General features: G+C 41.2%; 1 long non-coding RNA gene across 1 annotated transcript in view; it reads right to left on the bottom strand.

Annotated features, from left to right (window-relative positions):
• Positions 1-718: 718 nt before the first annotated feature.
• LOC132573798 (uncharacterized) overlaps positions 719-19119 on the bottom strand; it is a 39405-nt gene continuing 21004 nt past the window's right edge. The window contains exon 3 of the long non-coding RNA XR_009555563.1: positions 719-1150. This is a non-coding gene — a long non-coding RNA (uncharacterized LOC132573798). The remainder of the gene's footprint in view (positions 1151-19119) is intronic.

Raw genomic sequence — 19119 nt, 5'->3', positions numbered from 1 at the left:
TATGTGATCGCCAAAGCAGCACACAAAACCAAATCAAAATACATCACAGTTATACCACATTCAATCTACAATAATCTAAAAATACTATTTAAAACTGTTGAAATATACAAAAGGTGACCAAAAGAAATTAAAGCAGATATCATATAAGTTAGCAATTTATATCAGGAAAATTGTTTAACTGCATCAGATCAAACATCTTTTTTCCTCTGGCAGTTAATTGTTTTCTCAACAAGAGATGTACATCACACCATTTCAATAAAATTATAGAACAAAGTTAGAGTCCAATGGTTTATATTTATAGATTGGTAATGATGGAATTCCCTTAGCAACAGGGTTCATTTATCACCATTTGGGCTAGCCTTACACAAATGGACAAAGAATTATTTGCCTGCATATGGAAGGTTCTCAGAGATAGTGCCAAATGAGCAATATAGCAGAGGGAATTCCATGGCGATGACCCATAAATTCAAACTATATTGTTTGATCTGGCCAACTCATTCACTCAAAACTCAGCCAGTCCACCTCCTTATTACAGCCTTTATTCCACATGGCTTTTGTACAAGTCAGTTCAATGATCACCAGTTTATCTTGTTGAGGTGGGTGAAGGAAACCCTTCTTTTTTTTACCAGCTTAAAAACTGTTGAGCTCCAACCCATATTTTCACTGCAATAGTATGGTAAGCACACTGATCAAACAATTAGTTGCTTAAGAAAAACTATTATTTTTAACCATTTATTTGGGAGGTTTCACCCAATGCCATTAAACCAGAATGTACACTAACAACGACAAAAAATTCTCCTTGTATAATATAGCAAGAACGCTATGTCATTATACGCCATTTGTCATTTCCTATAATGAGTCTTCTTCCAATGACGTTGTGTCTCTATTGAGGAAAATCCAAGCTGATCGCTGTCTCAGACAGTGAGGCATATATTGTCTGAGGCTTTGCTTTGAGTGCAGAACCCAGGTTGTCACAGGTAGAGATTGTTGCAGATGCTGATCTGTCTCTAGTGCCCCCAGAAGAAGCATACATCCAATTATTTTTAGGAAAAGCTGACTGTACAGTAAACACATTGCTTTTAATAGTGACAGAGCTGCTGGAGGAGAAGGGAATCATAAATCTTTCTCTTGAAAAAGGAGCTGACCAAACCTACAGAGAAATAAAAATTGCTCAGGTACAATTGCAACCTTGACAATGAATTTGATGACAATAAAAGGAAATTGTGCATACCTTATTATCCCTTCCTAACACCTTGAAAGTTCTGTGGCTTCCATAGCGTTACTAATTTGCATTTATTAGCCTATGTAACTTAAATATAGCTGTTAACTATACCCACAGGAATATAAGAATTAGCTATGTATTGTGCTATAAGATTTCTCAAACAGGGCATGAAGATGCTAAAAGTATAATTAAAAATGTGTTTGTCAAACAATACTGGTTATAGGTAACTTACAGTGAAAACAATAATAGTAATTCAAGAAATAATAATGAATGTATAATAGCAATAATTTTTAAAAATAAAATGCTATAAGCATAGCCTAAATAAAATTCTTGTATATTTCTGAAGGAAAGCTAGAATTAGAACTCAAGGGTGTACTGGCCTTTCCCACTTCTAAACATTGACTGGGTGTTGAATATGCTTAACGGATTAATGTTGCGCAATAAAAAATAAAGCAGGCATAGACGTGTATGATTAGCTTCTAATTAAAACTTTTACTAAATAAAGAAAATTAGGAAGAGTTACATGAAGGAAAATAAATGTCCTGATCTTTCCTAGTTCTAACTCCATCATGTCTTCTTCACAGCCTGAGTGAGAGAACAAAGAAGAGAAAGTTTAACCTCCAAAACTCCATCTCCTGTGCACATGACAAACTGCATGTAGCATCCCCAGTATATTTATCACCCAATAGTCATTCCCAAATTCTTCTAATCAGGAATAATAACTCTCTTATCTGGCAGGAAAGTTTTACACTTTATAATTCTACAGCTAATTGGTTCTAAGATAACCAGCTAACATCAGCATACATAAACAACAATTTAACTCTTTCATGACTGAAGTATGACACTTGCAAAGCCCAACATTGGGACTATCAGAACACACTGTGTGTGTGTGTGTGTGTATATATATATATATATATAATTTTTTTTGCCACTGTGTGACACAGAGTGTTGGACTGGATGGGCCATTGGCCTGATCTAACATGGCTTCTCTTATGTTCTTATGTTCACTGTGCAAGCCATCTATTTGCCAACGCAAGTGTACACACTGTATGTACCACCTTCTGTGCTGATGCAGAGTTCTCATTTTCTCCCTCTCGTGATCAATTTTAGTGGGATGGTTTGTGTCTGATTTTGAACTTGCATTGCATCCGTTTCAATGATGCAACCTGGAGCAATGTGAACTAGTTTTAAATTTACATAAATATCCTTGCATCCTTGAATTTGCATATTAAGACTTTGCCACAGCTTGAAGACATTTTGAAAAGCTCATGTAGCCACATATCTTCCATTGCCATGGCTACATATCTGATGAGATCCAAATGAATAAATTATCTCATCAAAGGTTAGTTGTAAAACAGCATAGATGCTTAATATTGAGCCTCCATTTATGTAGAAAAAAAGTCTGTTTATCTCTAGCCACCTTTAATGACCATGCCTGTTGGTTGCCTAGAAATATCTTTTGCTTAAAATGTAGTAATCCTTCTATAGGACTGGCGGTAATAAAGGAAATGGTGTAATCCCAATCAAAGTTATACCCTTCCAAAATCTATTGAAGCCCAAGGGTATAATGGCATTGTATGGCACTGTAAGCCTGCTTAGCATCTCCCAATTTACCAGTAAGAATTAAGTAAAATCATATTTCAGGGGTGGCCAACAGTAGCTCTCCAGATGTTTTTTGCCTACAACTTCCATCAGCCCCAGTCAGCATGACCAATGGCTGGGGCTGATGGGAGTTGTAGGCAAAAAAAATCTGGAGAGGTATCGTTGGCACCCCTGTCATATTTTATTTATTGTAGATTTAAAGTTATCCCTAGAAATCTTCTTGGTGTGGTATTCCTGTCTTGAGTTTGTTCTAGGATGCTGAAGCTTGCCACTTTACCTTAAACTGCATGGAAATTATATCAAGTGTTAGAATTATCTGACAATGAACTAGGAGTTTAGAAAGCCTCAACTGGTTAACTAAACTGTGGATCAATAAGATCTGTGACAACAAGTCCGGATATTCTGATTTCATTATCCAGGCATTTTTACCAGACTGGTTATAAACCTGTAATAAAATATTGGGAGAATTGTCCCAGTTTGCCAAAGGATATATGGTCAGTTTATGCATTCTTTACTTTTTAATTGTGCCCTTAATTTTTAATTGTAACCTCATGACTTTGCTGCAGTGTGGTAAGATGGTTCCTCACTTTGGTAAAGGTACAAGGCAATCTCTGAGAAAGCAATCCTAAACAGACCTACTTGGAAGTCAGTCTCATTTTGTTCAGTGGGGTTCAGTTCAATTAATTAAATCTAATAAACAACAACTATTTCTGGCCTAACCATTTATAACAACCAAGAATATCTAGTGAGAGCCAGTTTGGTGTAGTGGTTAAGTGTGACTCGTATCTGGGAGAACCGGGTTTGATTCCCCACTCCTCCACTTACACCTGCTGGAATGGCCTTGGGTCAGCCATAACTCTGGCAGAGGTTGTCCTTGAAAGGGCAGCTGCTGTGAGAGCCCTCTCCAGCCCCACCCACCTCACAGGGTGTCTGTTGTGGGGGAGGAAGGTAAAGGGGATTGTGAGCCGCTCTGAGACTCTTCAGAGTGGAGGGCGGGATATAAATCCAATATCATCATCTTCTGTCTTCTTCTAATGGGGAGAAAACCACCCCAAAGAAACAATACAGAACAGGCAAAAAAAAAGGCTCTTGGCATAGCCAATTTCCAGGATCCCTCCCCACCTGCAATTCCTGCTCAGCCTTTTATAGCAACCATCTAACACTGTGCTACCCCCAGGGAGGGTGAGGGTCACCGACAGTAAAAAGGCTGAAAGCAAGAGGGAGCAACAGGACAAAATGCCTAGCTTCCCACAACAGATTAGATATTCTGCTTTCCCACAATTAATGTGGTCTCATGCTTCAAATAAAATTAGGGGCTAGGACATAATTTGCTGTGAATCCTGCTCCTATAGCAAAACTGCCTCAAAGGTTACAGAAACCAATGCTGATCCGGAGAACTAGTAAAATGTACTTTAGTGGGATGTTATTAACAGGGCTTTATGGGTTTAAAAAGCCCAGCAGGAACTCATTTGCATATTAGGCCACACCTCCTGATGTCACCCTTGTTTTGCACAGGGCTTTTTGCAGAAAAAGCCCAGCAGAAAATTATTTGCATATTAGGCCACACCCCCTGACGCCAAGCCAGCCAGAACTGCATTCCTGTGAGTTCCTGCTAAAAAAAAAAAAGCCCTAGTTATTAACCTCCATACCATGAAAAACTTTATTTTCACATTTCCCCATGTTAAGTCTCTTCGAAGGGGGCACAACATTTTTCTTCCGGCCTGTTGGTAATCTTAATGGAAAGTCAAAGTCAAACTGGGGTTCAACATGCTGGTCATGTCCTTTAATGACTAAAGCCTGAGTGTGGCTGTTAACTCAGCTGAAGGTTGAAAATAGAATGGCTGCCTGAGGAGTTGGCCTCCATTATGGTTTATCTGAGCAGGAGCCAAACAGCTGCAATGTTCAGTCCATCTGTCATTTATTTTCTTTAGAGCAAGTGGAAAGACATTCTTACTTCCTCTGTCTATTTAGTGCCTTTTTAGTCTACTCAAGCTCCCAGAATCTCAGAATGCTGAGCATGGTTTTCCCCTTGTTCATATGTTCACAATAATTACGGGAGCTAAGTTTGGCTGAGAAAGAGAAAGTGATTGGCCCAAGGTCCCTCAGGACAATACTTTAACTACTGGACCATATAGTCAATGGACTGAGCAAGATAGAATGTAGTGGATCAAGGGGTTTTCTACTTCAAAGATGCTGCAGGGAATGTTAAGCTGATCTGAGAAATAGAGGGGGTTCAATCCTACACCACACGCACACAAACACACCAAAGTATTTCCTCAGTCTACCCCTCCCTCCTAAAATACTGTTAGCCTTTGAGAAGAGGACAGGAGAGGTACAGCTCTGTTTTATTTTTTATTTTTTTAGCAAAACGTTTGTATCCTGCCTTTAAATAAAATACTCTCCAAAGTGGCTGTCAGTTTGGCTCCCATCTTCTCAGTGAAGTATAGTCCTGCTTTCAGAATAGATTTATTTGTATTTAAGGTGGGAGTAAGAAGGAAATGGGAGCTTAAGACAGGGAGGAGTGAAGCTGCCATATTATGGGCCAAGATGCTGGCTAGGATGTTCTCCTGACAGTCCTAGCCTTGCCTTTGCCTGGTGCTGGACTGAGAACTTTCCTGGTCCATTAGAAAAGGAAGCCCAGGAATAGGCTCAGTTTTTCTCCTGCCTCCCTTCCTTTCATTTTGTGTCATAACTGTTATACTCTGAGTATCCTGCTCTACAATCTAGTTTTCTGGCATTAACTGTTATTGTATACCTTGCTATTGGTATCAGATGGTTGTGAAACAGGAATTAATCCGCCCCTCAGTGTAGTAGTTGGTCATGATTTTTTGGCATCGATGAATGAACTTTCATCTGAATGAACTGGAATGAATGATGAATGAACTGGAATGAACTTTCCAGACCTTATCCTGATTTACATTAATTTCATTGTGACTGTGGAGAAATTATTTTTCTTTGAGGTTTGAACGGAGCAAAATGTTCACCTTGAGTTTAAAAAAAGTTTGCTCCCTCTTGGCAGAGTACAAGTGGGCGGCAGGGTCAATTGCTCACCAGCTTCACTCACCAAGTCTTTAGATAGGCTAATGGTAGGCCTGGCAGATACAGTGAGATGGTCCTCATACTCACACACCCCTCCAGCTAGAAAGGTGATGCCTAGCAGGGAATAGAGATTTGGAGTACTTAAGATGCCAAAAAAACTTCAGGGAAAAAATTCTGGAGTCTTTAGGGAAAATTTCCTGGAGACTTCAGGAAAAGCGTCTTTGATCTGGCCTGACCTGGTCAGTGACAGAAGAAAGAAAGATGATACAACTCCTGAAAGTGAAGAGGAGGGTGCATGCTTTAATGTTACATTTTAAAAAATGAAAACGGATATCTTTCAAGCCAAACTGATGATCTAAATAGATGAACTCTGCCTGATGTAATGGAAATGATATTATGAAATATCCTGTCGTGCTCATAGTGGGAACTGGAGAGTATGTTGGTGCTGTTATTGGGGTGGGTTCCCCAATAATCAGTTGTGGCTGGTTGCAGGTTGCAAATGGAAGCATGTTGCTCCTTTTAGACATCTGCTGTTTTTCGCGTGCTTAGCATTCCACTTTTTATCTTCTTCTCCCAACTATTCATATTTTTATTGTTATTTAATAGGCGTCCTAATAAAGATAAAGGTGCTTCTTGAGCAGTCACTTTGATGTATCCAACCATTCAAAGACAAGCTCACTGAATATTTTTAAACTGTATATCCTTTAAAGGTTAAAGTATAATACCTGAAGAAGAGAGGTTGTGGTGTTTTGATCCCTGATTCTATGGTTTTTAGAGCTTATCTTTTTATTGCTGCATGATTCAAGACAACCAATGAAACATGAGTTGTATTCTTTGGTTATAAAGATACAGTATATCATATTAGAAATTCCATTGAACAAAAGAATAAAAAGGTTAAAAAACCCAAATTTGGCCCATGTTACAGTGACATTTATATTGCATGCTCCTGATTTCTTGGCAGAGGACTTCTCCTACAATAATGCTATTTCCTCTGAGAGCTGTGCATATTAGTCCCATTTATTTGAGCAAGAAGGAGTTGGTACAGGAGAGAAATTTGAATGTATAGGGTCTGTCTTACCTATGCAAGTTGAGACAGTTGCTTCAAGTAGCAGATTCTGTTTGGAACAATGAGATTATATTGAGAAAAAGACTAGGAATAAAAAAGTAGGGAATTGTACCAATTAAGAAATTAGATAAATTAGAATAGTTCTATGAATATGCTTGCAGAATGATCACATATACTTTGTTGTTTGTTGGTGCTAGAGCAACTTCACTGAATTAGAGACTCAGAATAAAATAAATTGTACAAGATGCCTGCAAGAAATCCATAAGCAGTAGCAGGCTAGGTGAACTTCCAGTGCAGTTGCATTTAATGCTCTTGGAACACATGCAAAGAATACAGATTCTGACCTTTCTGGAAAAGGCATATTATGCTTAGCTGCACATGGGGAACTTATGAAGTTGTCTGGTACTGAGTCAGATACTTAGTCTAACTAATGGATCACCTCAGTTTTGTCTGGTCTGAATGATAGCAACTTTGAAGAAACAGGTCTTTCCCACACCTTGCTACCTAAGATGAGTTAAGTGGAGATTCCAGGGATCAAACCTAGGAACTTCCACCTGCAAAGAAGGTGCTATACTGCTGTAGACCTTCATCCTGTAGTTCTGTTTTGATCAAGTAATAGTGAATAGGATCCAGACAGAAGGTGGAGGGTATCCCATGCTCTCCCCCTTGAGTAGTATCCCATTCATCATCTCAAGTAAGTCTACGCCTGTTCTTTACAAAACTGGCCTGGATTCTTTCATCCCGCAATAGCTTGCTCATTGTAAATCCTGATAAGAAGGGCAGATGAGGGAAAGAATAGCTTTCCATATTTGCACAGTCATGTATGAAGCAGATTACATTTAGACTAATTATTAGTGCTAAGTTATATCCTAAACCCACTGAAGTCAGTGGGTTTAGAAAGGTATAACTATGCATAGGATGGTACTGTCATTTTGGAACCAGTTTAAGTGATGCTTATGAATATCCACTGTAAAGAATCAGGCAATATGGGTGATAACAGACGGACATTTTAAGCTGCCCTGGGGACAGGAGGCAGGCAGATTAAAAAAACACGTCCACATGTGCACATCTGCCTGCTGTCCACATCTCACCCTCAAGTCGCTCCGGCTTGCCGGCATCAAAAAAAGTGCGTCCACATGTGCACTTCTGCCTGCTGTCCGCATCCCACCCCTGAGTCTCACTGGCTTGCTGGGAGCCCGCTTGAAAAGGCACCACTTTCAAAATGGTGCCTTTTTGCCAGGGTGCCTCCAAGGCGCCTCCCCAGCCATCTGGAAGGCTGGGAAGTGCCTGGAGAGCACCCAGGGAGCTGTGGATGGGGCATATGAGTGTCCAGATGCTCCCTGGGGAGCCCGCAGCCCATCCGTCTTCTGAGCACCATCCAGAAGCTCCCAAGCACTCTATTTCCAGCCGGCTCTCTTCCGGGGTAGCTTGATGCCACCCTGAGCTGGCCATCTGTTGTCAGCCAGCATGTACCTAATGTCCACATCAATTATATTTTCATTGCTCTCTGTTGCAGTGGTGACATTCAAACACCAATACTTTCTGTAACCTTGTGGGGATATGTTGTATACAATACCATGAATGGTGTAGAAATCATCAAAGGAAGGTGGTAACTCTGTCTAAATATATTAGATATTTAGGGAATTTATATGCTTCCCAGCGGCTTTAAAAATCTATAAGGCCAAAGTAATTCTGCAGTTACTGTATGGTATCCCAACATGAATTAGTGCCTTTGAGTCTGATATTGAAAGAGTTCGGTCCAAATTTGTTAGGAAAATCATGAGTTTACCACGCTATGTCCCATATGCCACCCTTTGTCTATAATCAGGTCTCAATATGTTAGAAACAAGAGCATGACTTATATCTATCAAATATTGGCTACGTGTACACTGTTCTGCTGACTGTGGGAACTATCTATACCAAATGCTGTCTGAATCCTCCTCATCCAAATGGATTGCTTGTATAGAGAAGAAAATACCCACCTTAGGTTTATCTATGGATTCTCTCTACATGCTCCCTTTTACAAATGCATATTATCTAATTAAATGCAGAATCTTAGATATAGAATTGCAAAAACTAATCAGTGCTGCAAATACATCTTGCTCCCCTTTGAATTTTGGAATTTCCCCAATTATTGATTATCTTCCTTCTTATCTATCAACTCTCCACGTTTCACAATTGTGCAGAGCATTTACTCTTGCCAGATGTAATACTATCCCATCAGCAGATGGTAGATTTTAAAAAATCCCACTCTCATTAAGACTTTGTACATGCAACTTAAAACAAGTTGATTCGCTGTCTCATATTCTTCTTTACTGTTCCCATTATGATACTAGGTTTCTAGACCCAATTTGCTCAATATGACAAGTTGCTCAGATGCTGCTGAGGTATGCCGTCTTCTGAATGACTTGTCATCTGAAATAACTGAAAAGGTTGCTTTATTCCTGAGTATGGTAATAAAGGATCGATTGTCCAGTGTATAGCAGTATATGACTGCTATATTTTGTTATTTCTGTATTTCTTTTTTGCCTTATTTATGAAGACGAAGAAGAAGACAACGACATTGGATTTATTTTCTGCCCTCCACTCAAAGTCTCAGAGCAGCTCACAATCTCCTTTATCTTCCTCCCCCACAACAGACACCCTGCGAGGTGGGTGGGGCTGAGAGGACTCTCACAGCAGCTGCCCTTTCAAGGACAACCTCTGCAAAAGCTATGGCTGATCCAGTGCCATTTTGGCATGTGCAAATGGAGGAGTGGGGAATCAAACCCGGTTCTCCCAGATAAGAGTCCGCACACTTAACCACTACACCAAACTGGCTCTCAGATATATAATCTGATATATGCCAATAAAGGCTTGTGTTTGTGTGAATTTATATGCCACCATCCATAATCCTACTCAAGGAAGCTAATGTACCCTGAAGAGAGGCTAAAACCTAAGTGGATTTTACAGACCTCACCAGTTCACATTTGACAAACATGACCAATACACAGTGTGCTATAGAACTGGGAAGTATGACTGTATCAAAGAGCAATACACAGTGTGCTATAGAATTGGGAAGTATGACTGTATCAAAGAGGTTTATGAGATCTGTAGAGCTTGAGGCCATTTAGGGAATTTTCTCATAGTGGTGCAATATTAGGTAAAATCAGAAAATATGTGTTTAGCTGGAAAAGCTTATGAGGTAGTAATGAAGACTCCAAGGCAAGTTAGAAAGACCAAATAATCCATGTCTTTCATTAACTATATAGGCTGCCAATTTTCCTCATATAAGGATAGTCATTCTCTTTACTTGGGAGGAACTGCAACTGGTTCCTTCCTGAGAGTTAGGAGCAATGACGGTTAGGAGTAATCTCTCTCAGTAACGGTTCCAGTTTCATAGATCTAATTTGGAAAAGAAGCCTTTAATGGTCTGAATGTTTAGCCTTCTAGAGGTCATTGAAATTTTTTTATTTAGACTCTCTTTTTATTTATTTAATGTTTGTTACATAGATTTACATCCTAAGAAAGATGTGAGGGAAGGAGAGAGGAGCCATGAAATAAATAAAATTAAAAGAATTTTGACTTTATCCCAATTAAGGAAGTCTTTCAGTCTTAACATCCCTGGGGACTAATGTCCTTGGATCTGTTAAGTCAGGCCTCAGATTCAGCGGGAGCTCACAGGAGCACAGCTCCTGAACCTTTCTGAGAGTTCCACCTCCTCTTTCCCACCTCGTCCATTGAATAGTAGGTGCAGCTGCATAACAATCCCTGGATGAGCTCCACCACCTATTTTTCTACAAAATGACCCCTATGTTAAGTAATTTGTTCACTGAGATAAATGACCCTATATTACTGTTTAACTTTTAGTCTTAAACTTATAACCATGTCCAAGCTCTTGTTTATGAATTTAACTTTGCCTCAGTTCCTGTTTTCATAAATCTATCAGGTTTTGTTCTTCAGCTTTAGGCGCTGATCTCCATATTAATCCTGTTCTTTTATATTTGGATATGTAGTCCTATCCTACCATGCTTGCAAAATCCCAAAGCAACTTTGCTATAGAAAGCAGCATTCTTGAATTCCCTTTTGGTAGTGAAGAATGAAATGGATAAAAAGCCTGCTTGATCCTTTTCTGGAGGTAGGAGGATCAGAGACGAATTGCCTTGGAGAGCATCTGCCTGAAGGGGCTACTTTGTAGTAAAGGAAACTATTGTGGATATGGACGTTTAGCATGAATGGTGAATGATAGAGCTACAGTTTGCATGCTCTAGTGAGGAGTTCTAGTCAACTTCTCATTTTCCTTTAGGCTTGCTTGAGAAGGGCATTTATGGGGGTGGGGGGAGGGAGTTCCACATAATATTCTTTTCCTGTCTTTCTACAAACCTTACAGTGAAATTCATGAACTCCAAAGGGGTCCAAGGTTGGGCCAAATTTCAGTTTGTGAACTGGTTTGTGCCCATCCCTAGTAGTCATTACAGCCATGAAGGTAAGCCAACAGATTGGGAATAATAAACTATTTTTTCTGCTCTCTGTGTCATTCATACCTTCCCATAGATTTTACCTTTTGTGTGATAATTTTGATAAGTTCCTTATGAAACATTTAGTATTCCTCTGGCCTCATTTTACATGCCCAGCCTACCAACGTACAGTAAAACAAAAACTAGAATGATGATCGAACTCTGAAATATATTTCGAAAGAATAGCTCAAAACTAATGATTCTCATAGGGTTTGATCCAGAAGTAATTCCCTGACAGAAGGCTCCTTTTTACCAATTCTGTTCTTTCATAGCTGACCTGACCCTCCCACCCCACCCCTGCTGTCCTTATCCTCTACAAACAGTATTTCAGGGAGTATTTGAGGCTACAGTGGGGGAGAAGAGGGTCAAAATCCTGTTTTACTGATGGAAATCCTTTATGTCAGTAGAGACTAAGTGCAGAATCCAACTCTATGGAAATTGTCATGAATGTATGCAGTTCAGCAGGTTCTATTAGGACAGATTTGATATGCCTTGTGGAAATTTCCCTCTACAATTAATTTTACCATAATGTTATTAATTTAAATAAGAACAATGAATTGGATCTTCCCAGCTTTCTCACTGGCATAAGAAAAAGGAAGGCCAGTCTCATCTGAAGTGCCTACTCCCCACAGCTCGTGTTGCATACACCTTTTTGTCATGTTATATTTTCATAATTTCTGGCATAGACTGCTTTGAGTGTCAAAAGGGGCTGTTCTTCCTCTCCCACATAGGGAGAGGCTCCAGGTCCATACATTCAGAACAAAACATGCTATCAGCTATAGGTATCCATGAGTAAATTGATTGACTTCACTTATACATATGCCACTAGGTAAAGCATTGTAGTATTTTATTAATTTCATACTACTTGTTCTCTCCACTGTTAAGTCTTTAAAATAAGAAGCAATTTTAATAGGAAATGGTACCTGCATTCAAATATATAACCTGTACTATGATTTCAAAGTACTACTACTGGTAGTACTGGTATACTTGTTGTACTACTGGTATAACATGCAGACATTCTCTCTATCGGGACACATTTTTAAAGTTTAAGGATTCCTGCTTTTGTAGCAAATACAAATCCTCTAATTATAAAGACGTCACAAGGTTCCTGCTATCATCGAATTTTGCATTTCTTTTAGTATTGTAGTGTTGAAGCAAGTTTATGTGGCTCTTCATTGTTCACTGATTTTACCTTTTTTTCACAAGGTTCTCAACAGGTGTGTTGACAGTTGACTTTGTACTGCATGATTATATGCTGGTATGGATGGTATGGACCCATGCATAAGGAGCCCCATGGTGCAGTGTGGTAAGCTGCAGTACTACAGACCAAGCTCTGCTCACAATCAGAATATTATGACATTTGTCATATTGTTTACATTAGATCTTACCTTTCTTCCAAGGAGCTCACAATGGTAGATGCAAAGATTATGAGTTTGATCCTGTGGTTTTCACTGGTACAAGGAACCTTCCCTTGCTGCAAGGCTCTTTCAGTGGTTAGCAGAACGTGTCTGCAAGGCCCAACTTTCCTGGTATTGATATCACCAGTCCTAGGTCATTATATAACAGCTTTTTGATGTAGGATGAAATAAGAACACAAGCGAAGCCATGTTGGGTCATCCAGTTCACCACTCTGTCATACAGTGACCAGAAAACCAGGTGCCATCAGGATGTCCATCAGTGGGTCCAGGACACTGTTGCCCCCCCACCAAGAATTCAGAGCATCACTTGCCCCAGACAGAGAGTTCCATCTATACCTTGTGACTAATAGCCACTGATGGGCCTCTGCTCCATATGTTTATCCAGTCCCTATGCTTGTAGCTGCCACCACCTCCTGTGGCAGTGAATTCCATGTGTTAATCACTCTTTGAGTGAAGAAGTACTTTCTTTTATCCATTCTAACCCAACTGAGCAATTTTACTGAGTGCCCACGAATTCTTGTATTGTAAGAGAAAAAAGTTCTTCTTTTCTCTACATTCTCTATCCCATGCATAATCTTGTAAATCTTTGTCATGTCACCCCTCAGTTCTCATTTCTCCAAGCTAAAGAACCCAGAGCGCTGTAACCTTTCTTCACAAGGAAAGTGTTCCAACCCTTTCATCATTCTAGTTGCCCTTTCCTGCACTTTTTCCAATGCTATAATTTGCTGACCAGAATTGTACACAGTACTCCAAATGAGGCCGCATCATCGATTTATACAGGAGCATTATGATACTGGCGGATTTGTTTTTAATTCCCTTCCTAATAATTCCCAACATGGTGTTGGCCTTTTTTAGTGCAGTCACACACTGTCTTGACATTTTCAGCAAGTTATCTACTACAACCTCAAGATCTCTCTCTTGGTCAGTCTCTGCCAGTTCACACCCGTCAATGTGTATTTATAGTTAGGATTTTTGGCTCCAATGTGCATTACTTTGCACTTTGCCACACTGAACTTCATTTGCCACACTGACACCCACTTGCCCATTTTCAACAGATCCCTTTGGAGTGCCTCACAATCCTCCCTGGTTCTCACCACCCTGAACAATTTAGTGTCATCCACAAAACTTTGCCACTTCACTACTTACTCCCCACTCCAAATCATTAATGAACTAATTAAAAACCTCAGATCCAGTACTGACCCCTGCAGTACCCCACTGCTTACCACCCTCCACTGTGAAAATTGCCCATTTATACTCATTCTGTGTTTCCTATTAATTAGCCAGTTTATGATCCATGTTATGATCCATGTAGCACAGTCTAGTCTGACTTGTTGCGACCCCATGGACAAAGTCACGCCAGGCCCTCCTGTCTTCCACCATCCTCCAAAGTCTGCTTAAATTCGTGTTAGTTACATCAGTAATGCTGTCCAGCCATCTCATCTTTTGCCACCCCCTTCTTTTGCCTTCTGTCTTTTCCAGCATCAGGATCTTCTCCAGTGAGTGCTCCCTTTTCATTTGGTGCCCAAAGTATTTGAGCTTCAGCATCTGACCTTCCAGGGAACAGTCTGGGTTGATTTCCCTTAGGACTGACTGATTGGATCTTCTTGCAGTCCTTTTACCCCATGACTATTGAGCTTACTTAGGGGCCTTTAAAAAAAAACTTAGGAACCTTTGATGAAGCACTTTATTAAAAGCTTTTTGGAAGTCAAGGTAAACAACCTCTGTTGGGTCCCCCTTGTCAACATGTTTGTTCACCCCCTCAAAAAACTCTTAACAGGTTAGTGAGACAAGATCTTCCCTTAAAAGACCCATGCTGTCTTCCTCAATAGCTTTTGTTCGTCAATGTACCTACTTATTGTCTCTTTAATAATGGTTTCCACCAACTTTCCTGGTATTGATGTCAGACTGACTGCCCTGTAATTTCCCAGATGTCCTCTGGAACCCTTTTAAGAGATGGGGATGACATTAGCTACCTCCCAATCTTCAGGAATGGAGGCAGATTTTAATGAAAAATTATATTAAAAATATTTTTTGTCTGGAGATCCACAAGTTCACCTTTGAGTACTTTCAGAACTCTTGGATGTATGTCATCCAGGCCTGGTGATTTATAGAGTTACTGGCCCAGGGAACGTGGTTGCTGAATAGGAATTCAAAGATACTTAACCCTGGTTAGCCCAGTTAATGGCTGCACCACAGTGAGTATAGAGTTAATTTGTTTCAATTTCTGTTCCCATATAATCTTCTATATCATTTTCTCATATTCATTTTCTCTTTCAGTACTGTACAAGAAAAACTTTTTTTTTTTAAAAAAGGGTGCATATGAGCTGTATATTTCTGTTTTGAAAAAATACAGATTTTCCCCATGCCTTCAGTATTTACAGTTCTCTCTCTCTCTCATCAGTGAATACAGCTCTAGTCTTTCCTTCCTGTTTAGAAATAGGCTGCCATTGCTTTCTGTGGAGATCTTTCTAGCATATATCTGTGAGTTTCAGCACCATTTGTCTATCTTACAGGGTAGAGCTGGATTTTAAAATACACACTTGACTGAGCATTGGATAGGAGCCAAACAAATCCTGGATTTGAAAGAATGTGCTATTTCAGCTTCCTGAAAAGCATAATGAATAGGCAACCCCTCCAAGCACTCATTAAGAGGGTTTCTGGTAACTGATGTCTAGCAAAATTAGATGAGAAACAAATCATTAAACCATCAGACATATACTAGATAACATGGAATATTTCACTCCGTAGAACTCAGAAACAAAGTGAAATGTACATATTCTTCCAGAATGTCTGTTGGAAGGAGTGATTACCATGTCAATTTAAAACAATATATATATATAGTTGATGTTCTAAAGCCACTCTTGGAAACTAGGTTGAAATGCTTATGGAATAATAATATACAGCACTGGTTCTGCAATATCATTTTGGGATAAAGGGCTTCAGAAGTGCTTTACAAAGTTATCACTGAATCATATATATTTTTGTCAATCTCAGCTATTTTTCTGCCTTACTTTGTGTCTACTTTCTCTTTTTTCTGATTTCCAATAAATCCTAAAATAGGTAGTTATAAGGTGGTCTGCCCAAGGTAGGTAGCATAACAAGAAACGGGGTGGCTGACGCTCTCTCTTGTAAACAGATGGAGAGGTTTCGTCAACTGGCCCCAGATGCTGATCGCAAGCCGGCGCCAATGCCCCAGGAAGCAGCATGGAACAGTGCAGACTCAAAATAAGATGCACACACTGTGCCCCAAACCCCCTTCAAACCCTTAAGAATCAGAGGGGTAATAGGCTTCCTAGTATCAAGATTAGTCCCAGCCTCTCTGGCCCATCCCTCTAGCATCTTTCGAAGCCGAAAGTCTGCTGTTTCCTCCTTGTGTCCCAACGCCTTGCTAGCAAAAGCCAGAGCAGACAGGCGTCCCCTAATGGATCGCACGGCCAATCCCTTACCTTTTAGAGAAACACAATAGTGGAGCAACTGCTCTACCAGGAGGGGCCAAACGATGTGATACCCTACCTCTGCCCTAAAGTCCTCAAACTGCCACACAGCATGTTCGTAAGACTTCCTGGTGCTAGGTGCAATGGCAAGGTCTATCGCTCTGCAGGCCTCGACTCTCCAATCAGCCATAGCTCCTGGGGCATTGGCGCCGGCTCGCGATCAGCATCTGGGGCCAGTTGACGAAACCTCTCCATCTGTTTACAAGAGAGAGCGCCAGCCACCCCGTTGTTTACCCCAGGAACGTTTGGCTGAAAACAGTATGTTCAGCCGCAGACAACGCAGAGTGAAGGCCCTCACCAATCTCATAACCCGTTGAGATTTGAATGAAAGAAAATTAATGCCATGGACCACAGCCATGTTGTCGCACCAAAAATGAATTGTGCAATTGGCCATAAAATTCTCCCACAGCCATACTACAACAAGAATGAGAAAGAACTTGAGAAATGTAAGATCTTGGTTCACACCTGCCTGAACCCATGAATCTGGCCATGTATTCATGCACCAATGTCCGCGGAAATAAACCCCAAAACCTAAAGACCCAGCAGCATCAGACATGATTTGAAGCTCCACCTCAAGCCTCGTGTCGTCTCTCCAAAAAGAAATCCCATTAAAGGACTCCAAAAATTCTTGCCATACCCTTAAATCCTCCCTCATGCTGCTGGTAACCGGTGTTCTATGTTGGGGCAGACGGAAGCCTGCCATAGCATCACATAGCCTATGAAGAAAAGCTCGACCAGGAGCAACTACTTTGCAAGCTAAGCTAAGATGCCCAACCAGCTGCTGGAGCTCAAGCAATGTGACCTTTTTCTTAAGAAGGAAAGAGTTAATCCCACTCCTCAAATCTGCCACTTTTTGAATAGGTATTCTGGACAATTGCGCCCTAGTATCCAACTCAATCCCTAAAAAGATAAGTTTTTGGGCCGGACCTTCTGTTTTTTCCTGTGCCAACGGAACCCCCAGTTCTGCAGCCAGCCCAATGAAGCCAGACAACAGCTGTGAGCAACGCCCAGTCCCTGCAGGACACACAAAGAGGTAGTCATCCAAATAACAAACAACATCCTGCAAGCCAACTTTTTTGCAAACAGCCCATTCCAAGAACGTGCTGAAACACTCAAAAGCCGCACATGAGACAGAGCAGTCCATTGGCAAAGCTCTGTCCATGTAAAATTGCCCTTCGAAGGAAAATCCTAAAAGCTCAAAATCAGCCGGATGGACAGGTAGAAGGCGAAACACAGATTTAATATCACATTTAGCCAACTCTGCCCCCTTACCGCAGCGTCGTACAATGCCCACGGCCTGATCAAAACTGGTATACCTAACTAAGCATAAGTGCTCAGGAATCCCATCATTAACTGACTTCCCTTTGGGAAAGGAGAGATGGTGAATCAAACGAAATTCACCAGGTGCCTTTTTTGGCACCACACACAAGGGCGAAACCCTAAAGTTAGGCACTGGGGGATTGGAAAATGGGCCCAAAATCCTGCCCTCTGCCAACTCCTTGGGAATCTTATCCTTTACTACATGCTCTAAGCCCTTAACAGAACCAAGATTCCTGGACTGAAATGCGACCCATGGACCTTGAAAAGGAATCCTAAAACCGAACTTGAAACCTTTTAACAAGTAAACACTATGAACCCTACGCGGATACCTGGACAGTCACTGCTCAAGATGTTCCACCTTTACCGGACTGGGCCCCTTTTCCAGCCTGGTAATTACTTCCAACCCGGCCTTGTTTCTTTTGGTTTTTATGTGGCTGTGCTTTGGGGCAGTTACTGAAGGAGTGAGAGCCGCCACACATGGGGCATTCATGCTTGAACTGACAAGCTTTTCTACTGCACACTCCTTAGGAGCTGAACTCCCAGCAAAGCAGGCGGGGTTGAACCACCTGCCTTGCAGAACTGCGGGAAGAGGATGACGAAGCTGAAGAAGTCGCTGCTGACCTGGCTACCAAATGACCTCTATCTGAGCAGTCGCCCAAAGTTGGCCGCGCAGGAGACATGACTTGGAGCCACAGCTGTTGGTGAATGTGATCCCACTGAAGGGAAGGGTACAAAGTAGCCCTCATCCGGAATTCTTCATCATATTGAATCCAAGCAGGCCCACTAAACATCATGTACCCCTTATAAATGATATCCATATACTGGATAAGAGCAGCCGCCCACCAAGGCTGGGCGCGTGCAATCACACCAGCATATATAAAAAACACAGGCAGCCAATTGGCCCAAGTCTGGTCCATTTTGCGCTTCTTCAATTTCTCTTTTTCTTTGTTGTCCAAATCCTCCTTATCTTTCTTCTCCAACTCCCGAAACAGGAGGGAGAAGATATCCACATACTCCCCCTTTAGGATCTTATCTTTTGTTGCAGGCAACAAATGATCACCCAAAGATAATGCTACATCCCCAATGGTAAGGCCGTAAAGGGGACCACCCCATAGGGAGAAGAAAAGCCCCAACCCCCCAAAACAGAACCTGTAAAACCCTGTTAACCAACAGCTGGCCAATTTCCATAAGGGCCAACCTGTCCAGGTGGCCAAGACCAATTTGGCTGAGAACCCAAACCTGGGGAGGGAGCTACGCCAGAACTTCCAGTGGCAATGTCAGGTGCCGCAGAGGTGGCAGTACCCCATGGACCCCAAGGCCAATCAGTCCAGTATATGACTGTGGAGTGCCACCAGCCTTACCCACAGTTCCAATAGGCACCAGCGCCGACCCTGATCCAGCAGCCCCCAGAGATGGAACTGATCCCCCGTCTGAACCGCCAAGGCCAATGGCACCTCCTGCA

The sequence above is a fragment of the Heteronotia binoei genome, chromosome 6 (genome assembly GCF_032191835.1).
Source record: "Heteronotia binoei isolate CCM8104 ecotype False Entrance Well chromosome 6, APGP_CSIRO_Hbin_v1, whole genome shotgun sequence".
In the NCBI taxonomy this organism is placed as follows: domain Eukaryota; kingdom Metazoa; phylum Chordata; class Lepidosauria; order Squamata; family Gekkonidae; genus Heteronotia; species Heteronotia binoei.
Note: the sequence above shows the minus strand (reverse complement) of the source record. Positions and strands in the feature narration are given on the sequence as shown.